Source organism: Benincasa hispida, unplaced genomic scaffold (assembly GCF_027475165.1).
Source record: "Benincasa hispida cultivar pf3 unplaced genomic scaffold, pf3_genome.v1.1 HicScf808, whole genome shotgun sequence".
NCBI lineage: Eukaryota > Viridiplantae > Streptophyta > Magnoliopsida > Cucurbitales > Cucurbitaceae > Benincasa > Benincasa hispida.
In genome coordinates, this window is record NW_028326941.1 from 15987 (window position 1) to 23979 (window position 7993).

Consider the following 7993-nt stretch of genomic DNA (forward strand, 5'->3'; position numbering starts at 1 on the left):
TTGTGAAACCTGGATATAAATCCCACTAGTGCACCTAGTGAAAGGAAAGGCTACATGAAAATTATGTTGTTGCCAAACAAGTCCCACAGGCCAATGTTGTCGAGGATGATATTATTGCTACAGTGGTTATGGAGGCAAATTTGTGGAGACCAAGTCTAATTGGATCCTGGACACTGGTACATCAAGAAACTTCTACTCAATCCGGAATCTTTTCCACAACTTCTAAGAAATCAAAAATGGATAAATGTTTTCATTGGAAATTCAGCAACTTCTGGTGTTCTTGGGAAAGAGAAGATTTTATTAAAACTTATGGAAAAGCTCTATCCCTTAGTGATGTACTACATGTTCCTTCTTTGCATAGGAATTTGGTGTCGGAGAGTCTGTTGAACAAAACGGGGTTTAGGATTGTGTTTGAAGTTGACAAGGTTGTCATCACAAAAAATAGCGACTTTATTGGTTAGGGATATCTATCTAACGATATGTTTTTTTTTAATGTTTTTCCTGTTGCTATTTCCATGACACACGTGTTTACTCAAAATTGTCTGGAGCTGACTATGTGATAATATGTTTGTATAACAACCAACTATTTCTATCCTCACAATTTGAAATGAAAGATTTAGGTGAGGCTGACATGATACTTTGTGTTAAGATAAGAAAAACTAAAAATGGTTTCTTTATGTCAATCACACTATATTGAAAAATTTCTAAAGAGATTTGACAGTTTTGATTTTACACCTATAAGAACACCCTATGATTCTAGTATGAGTCTTAAGTGCTAGATTTAGTGCCCTAAATCTCATATATCTTATAGTTTTAAAAACAAATTATATATATATTTAATAAAACAAGAGATATTTTATTAATATTTAGATTGCATTAATTCAATCTAATAAACTAAGATCCAAGGGTATATGATGTAACTTAAACATGTATGTGAAGACATACAAATGGATCATATTTAAGTAATAACCTAAACAGTCTGTAGTAGATGGATAAAGTTGGGTACCTTATCCTAGTGGCACTACGGATATAGCCTGCTTTGTAGTTATTACAAGTGTTGTAAAGTGTTACAAATGATCTGATCTTGATCACTCATGTGAATACATGTGAGTAGGGACATCCTATATAAAGAATTTGTATGAGACCATACCACGAAATGAGTAGTCTTTCTTTATAACACCGTTGCTAAAAGATACTTACATTTCACCAAGAAGACCATAAATGACTTGACCTGAATCCTGAATGAGTTGTGAACTCCTGCCTATAAGGGCGGTCCTTTGATTTGCATGGGTGAGAGTGACCAGTTGTGCCGGTTAAATATGCCTACCACTTTGGGGATTCATTTGATTGGGGAACTGGAAATGTAGCTACATAAAAAGGAATTCATTCCTTCCCGGTTTTACGGAAAGTAGATAAATTGCTCTCTTAATAGTTGATTTCGAGTTTTAAATAAGAGGCCTTAACCTCTCATTGGCCCGAGAGGTGTTAGTTTACAGTTGAACTATAAATTGTTTGTTCATTAAAGGATTCAATGGTACTTAAGGAGTTAGATGTAATTACAGGGGTAAAATGATAATTTGACCCCACTGTAGTTATAAGCAATTTGGGAAGGGTCAACTCACTTTGATTGGTTATATTCATGGACAAGAAAATATATCTTCAGTGCGAAGAGTACAACTATTGGTCTTTAGTAGAGTGACCGATAGTTAATGAATATTGATTAATTTAATTAAAGAGTTTACTTAATTAATCTCATATCATTGGAGCTTCTAATCTTTAGGTCCGTAAGATCCCTCTGTTAGCTCACTGAGGATAGTAATGAGGAATTATTTGAATTATTCAAATTGCTTAAAGAAATTTTATATTAATATGATTAATAAACAGTATATTCTGATACATTATAGAATATGGTTAATTATAGATATGATCTATAATCCAAAATATATAAGAGAGATATATTTGAATGAGACTCGAATATTAAATTCAAATGAATTGGATTCATATAGAATCACAGTATTAGAGAGAGATATTTCAATGAGATTCGAATATTAAATTAAAATGAATTGGATTCGTATAGAATTACAATATTAAAGAGATGTATTTAAATTAGATTCAAATATTAGATTTATATGAATTGGATTCATAAGTGATATATGCATATAAGTATAGAGCTAGTTGCATAAATAGAATTCAAGCCCAAAATAATAGAATATGTAGTACAAGGATAAAATAATTGCATATATAGATAAAAAAAAAATGGTAAAAGACTAAAAAACTCATGCCTAGCCACTACTTTGCTCGCTTCTTCTCAGTTTTCTCAAATTAAAAGCTATCATAGATAGCAGCTATCATGATAGCCACTAATAGTTGCTATTAGCTGCTATCGCTGATAGCTTCTATAAATTGTTGTCGATGATAGTTGCTATCAGCGATAACTTTCAATTTGAGAAAAATTAATACAATCTTGAAATATTAGCTTTTAGTTTGTTATCAATTATCAGTAGCTATCATTGATTCACTTTTATCAATTGGAATCAACCTTGAAATATCAATTTTTAAGGCTATCAGTGGCTATCAATAATAGATTTATAAATAGTGATCCACTTTAAAAGAAGATCAACAACTTTGATTACCACAGTAGCTATCACTAATAATCTTTTATCATGACTATCATTGATAGCAGCTATCAGTCGCTATCACTAATAGACTTTCATCAATTAGAATCAACCTTGAAATATTAACACTTCAGGCTATTAATGATAGACTTCTATAACTGGTTATCATCTTTGAAAGAAACTCGATATATAGATATCATCTAAGTTCTATCGCCGATATCACTAACATCATTCATATTGTGGTTATCAGTGATATTTTCTTCCACTGATAACATCATTGATAAGATGCTATCAATGTTTTCACTGATATCATGCTATTAGTGATAGAACTCTATCACTGATAACGTGTTATCAGTGGCAGCTTCTATCACCGATAACGTGCTATCAGGAAGCTTCTATCATCGATAACATGCTATTAGTATTATCTTCTATAATTAGTAACATTCTATCAGTAGTAGCTTCTATCAATCATAGCCACTAAACACCCTTAACCTTCCCAAACATTTATAAGTCATTTTCTTTTCGATGATAGCTTTTATCACTGATAAACATGCTATTAGTGATAACTTCTAGGCATTCCACTTACATTTTAGTTCGAGATTCAACTTTATTAATTAAATTCACTAAGTTGGCTATCAATGATAGATTTCTATAAGTGGCTATTAACTATGAAAATATAATCAAAGATTAAGCTATCAGTGATAGAAAATATTAGTGGCTATCACTAATAGACTTTCATTTGCAATTTATATTTATTATTTGTTATAATAATCAAACTTGATGATTGACTTGTTGGTGTTAAGTCACTTATAAATTGAGTACTTTCAAGTCTTGGGTACGAAACTCAACCTCATAATTCTTGTGAAAAAGAAGGGGAAGAAGAAAAAATTGAAATAAAGGAAAGAAAAATTTTAAAAATAAGAGAAATGGAAGAAGCAAAAATTGAAGAAAGAAAAATTGAAGAAAGAAAAGAAGATTAAATAGAAATAAAGGAAGCAAAAACTAGATAAATGAAAGAAAAAGAAAAAGAAAAAAAAAAGAAAGAAAGAGAAGAACCAGAAAATCAAAGAAAATAAAATAAAAATTAAAAAATAATAATAAGAATCAAAGAAATAAAAGAAAATAAAAAAGAAAGAGAAAAAAAAGCAAAAAAACAAAAATCTGATAAAAGAAAAATTAATTTTTTTTTTTTTAAAAGAAAGGGAATAAGCAAAAACCGGAGAAAGAAAATGAAAAAAAGGAAGGGAAGAAGCAAAAATCAAAGAAAATAAAGAAAATAAAAAGATTAAAAAAAGAAAATGTGCAACAAGACAAGACAAGAGAGGGCGAAATTGAAAATTAAAAAAAAAATCAAAGATTGACTTGCAAGTCATTCATATTTACAAATATTTTAAAGATGTAATATATTTTTAGATTTTTTCTCTTATTCTACCATCTATTTCAAATATCCATAAATATATGATATTTATATGTTAATTGATTAACCATATATTAAATATGATTTATGATATAGTTATTTAATTTATATATTAATTGATTAATTAATGGTTAATTAATTAATTAACAAATGATGGAAAGTAGGAAGACTTGAAGTGGGGGTTACCCTCTCTCTATAAATGTACCATTATAACCCTTTTAGGGTAAGTTGTGAAAATTTGTTGTAGCCTCCACTCTCATATTATCTCTACTCTACTCTCTAAAGAACATTCCATCTGCCTTCATTCCCTCTTCCAAGGTGTTAGAATCCACATATCTAGCTCCTTGGAATCCAAGGGCATAATGGGAAAGCTCTTGCAGTGGTGTCTTTGTTCGTTGAGGGGTTCAAATTTGTTCGTGTGCAAAGGAGAGGAAATTTTGAAGAAAGGAGAATCTTCAAGGGTGAGTTTTCTTCTTCCGTTTCTTCTCTTCTTCATTATGAGCATGCTTAGGTTTATTTAATGTTTATCCTATTTTTTTGTGAATTAGTTCTCTATTTTTATGTTTTATAAATTTGATTTTCAAATTGCACGACGATCACACGCTTCCACGAGAATTCGATTCTCTTCAATTGGTATCAAAGCCCAATTTGATGATTATTAATCTTAACTCAATGCTACTCGATGAGTATTCTCTCCTTTTTTCTCTCTTACTCGATAGTTGTTCCTCTTTACTCGATGAGTATTCTTCTTTACTCGATGAGTTTCTGTTCTTTACTCGATGAGATTTTGTTCTTTCCTCGATGCAACTCAATGAGTTTCTGTTGTCTACTCAATGCAACTCGATGAGTATTAATCTTTAATCAATGCTATTGAGTATTAATCTTGACTCGATGCTATTCGATGAGTATTAATCTTTATTCGATGCAACTGGATGAGTTTCTGTTGTCTACTCGATGCAACTTGATGAGTATTAACCTTGACTCGATGCTACTCGATTAGTATTAATCTTGACTTAATGCTACTCGATGAGTATTCTCTTTATTTTTCTCTCTTATTCAATAGTTGTTCCACTTTACTCGATGAGTTTCTATTCTTTACATGATAAGTTTTTGTTCTTTCCTCGATGCAATTTGATGAGTTTCTATTGTCTACTTGATGCAACCTCGACGAGTATTAATCTTGACTCGATGCCACTCGATGAGTATTAACCTTGACTCGATGCTACTTGATGAATCTTAATCTTTACTCGATGCTTTGAAAACATTGTGATCTGATTATAAAATAGTGTTTTCGTTGATTTGAAGAGAAACAAATGAAGATTGAAGAAGAAGATAAGTAGAGATTCACTATTTTATGTTCTTCATATTCAGCATTTCTCTGGAATCGAGATTCATTCATTCTTTTTGTCTCACATCGTTTTATTATTTTTGCCCTTTAAATATATGGTAATGTATTAAATTAAAGTTATATCCATATTTATCATTATTTTTGCTTGTTGGCTCTCATGTAGGTAGTAAGTAGAGATGAAGCATTTTGAGAATGATGAATCTAACTTGGAAGAGGTTAAAATGGGAAAAGACAAAGATAAAACATTATGCAATAACAGGCTATTTAGATTACATAACTAGGTCTTATTTAGATTACATAACAGGGTATTTAGATTACATAAAATGGTGAATCTAAACGTTCCTTTATATCTTCGGCATTAACAGCATGGAGACGAAAATTAGCACAAGCAGCAGCTGATTTGAGCAGCTTCAACTTCCAAAGAAGAGTATCCTTTGGTATAATGCTAGCCAAATCCTGAAATAGAATAGATGAGAAGAATTTTCAACTCAATTAAATCAATCATATAAGAAAATTACAATGCCTAGGGAAAAAGATATGATAAGTTAATTTAGAGTACTACAAGTAAACCTCATTGCCTTCGTTTATTGTTATACTAATTAGTTTATATTTTGATGTCTTCTCTTTGTTTGTTGTTACAGAGGGCGTGGTTATCTAGTATCAAATGATGTATACGAGGTGTGTACATGAGTTTTAAGTATTAACTTCTATATATCTATTAGGATCAATTTGGAAAGAATAATATTCACATTACATTTACATCTAAAATTGTTTAACTGTTGAAGTATCCTTGAGTTTTGTGTAAATTTGTGACATTTGATATAGGAAGGATTATAGGACACAAGGACTACATTTGTGTGTGTTCATCTTTCTAGATCTTGTATGCATGTTCTTTATGCCACTCTTGTTTGTTTTTTAAGTTTTAGGACTTTGTAGGTTATTCTTTAATGTTGGAATTGTTCATATGGGGTTTTCCATATTCTTTTAACTTAGAAATACTTTATGAGGTTGTAATATTGACAATATTAAAGAAATGAAGTCTTTATAAAGAGATATTGGTGATAATTTTGTTGATGTATAAGATTTAAATGCGTATATTGTTTATTTGATTGATGAATGTATGTCACATATATACCAAATGTGATTGTTGGATCAAAATACAGGAGCAATTATAGGTAAAAACGTCATCATTACAGATTTTTTTAAAAAAATCACAAGCAAATTTCTTGATATTTTTTCTTATCAAGATTATAGATATTCTTGACATGTTTAACAGGTCAAGAACTCTCATATTCTTGACATTTTTAACATGTCAAGTATGATATATTTTGACATTTTTTCATTGTCAATTTAAAAAATTTCTTACCGTTTTTTCCTTGTCAAGAACACTCATATTCTTGACATTTCAAACATATCAAGTGTTGGTGTTTCTTGACGTTTTTAAAACGTCAAAAAAATTGATATTTTTTACACTGGCTTCCTTGACATTTTTTAAAACGTCAAGAAAAGTGATTCTTAACATTTAAAAAACGTCAAGAAACACTGTTTTTGTAGTAGTGAACACCTAGTCCTAAAGTTGGCACATGGCCTCCCTCCACGCACACCACGGCTAGCCAACACATAAACCTCCTCGCCTAGGCATCCTTGTTGCATGCGTTCATGAGGCTTCCCTAACCTCAAGACGGATTAGTCATCACATATCTTTCCATCAATGCATGGTAAGCTCTTGGACATCGCACATCAATCTAGCTAGCGCTGATGCCAACGCCTAAGACACTCCTTCAACTCATGAACCTTTGCCATCGCTTGGCGATGCCCATCGCCTAGCCTAAGGCCAATGCCTCATAGCCCATCGCCTAAGGCCTTACCTTGGCACATGCACAATCCAGCCCAACTAACCTCTTATGGCCTTTGACTAGCACACATCCATGCTAACGCATGGCATCCTACTCGACCAACACTTAGCCTAAAAATCAACTTCTTCTTCCATGCCTACCATGCAATCTACTAACCTCCATTGAGCATGGCTTCTGCTCACAGATCCCTATGCACCAAGCGTCAAGATCCCAACGCATGGCCACTATGGTTTCTACACTTAGCCATTTTTCTTTCACCAAGTACTTCCTAACCCAACTTAACCACAAGTTATGTTTTATTCCTTAAAGTCTAGTTTTCAGCACTTAAGGCATTTTTCCTTCTCTTTTATTCTTCTTTAAGCTTCCTTATTAATCAAGTTCTAACCTAATTCACTTAGGTGAAATTTTGGGGTTTACAGACTCCCATCTTCTTTTTTTCCTCTCCGAACAGGGCATCCTTTTTCAACGTTCATTTCCCCACACCTCTCAGCAAAATGGTAGAGTTAATCAAAAACATCGCCCTATTCTCTATTTTGTTCATGGTGAAATTCTCTTTGCCTCCTACACTAAGAAGTTTTAGGGTGAAGCTGCCCTCACCTATCCTTCCTTGCCAATCGTCATCAATTGTCTTCCTTCCTCATCTATCCACAACCGATCAATCGATCCCCTTTTGATCCGTTGTTTGGTCATTCTTCCTCTCATTCCCATCTTAAAGGTTTTGGATGTGCTGTTTTGTTCTACTGCATCCTCATGAACA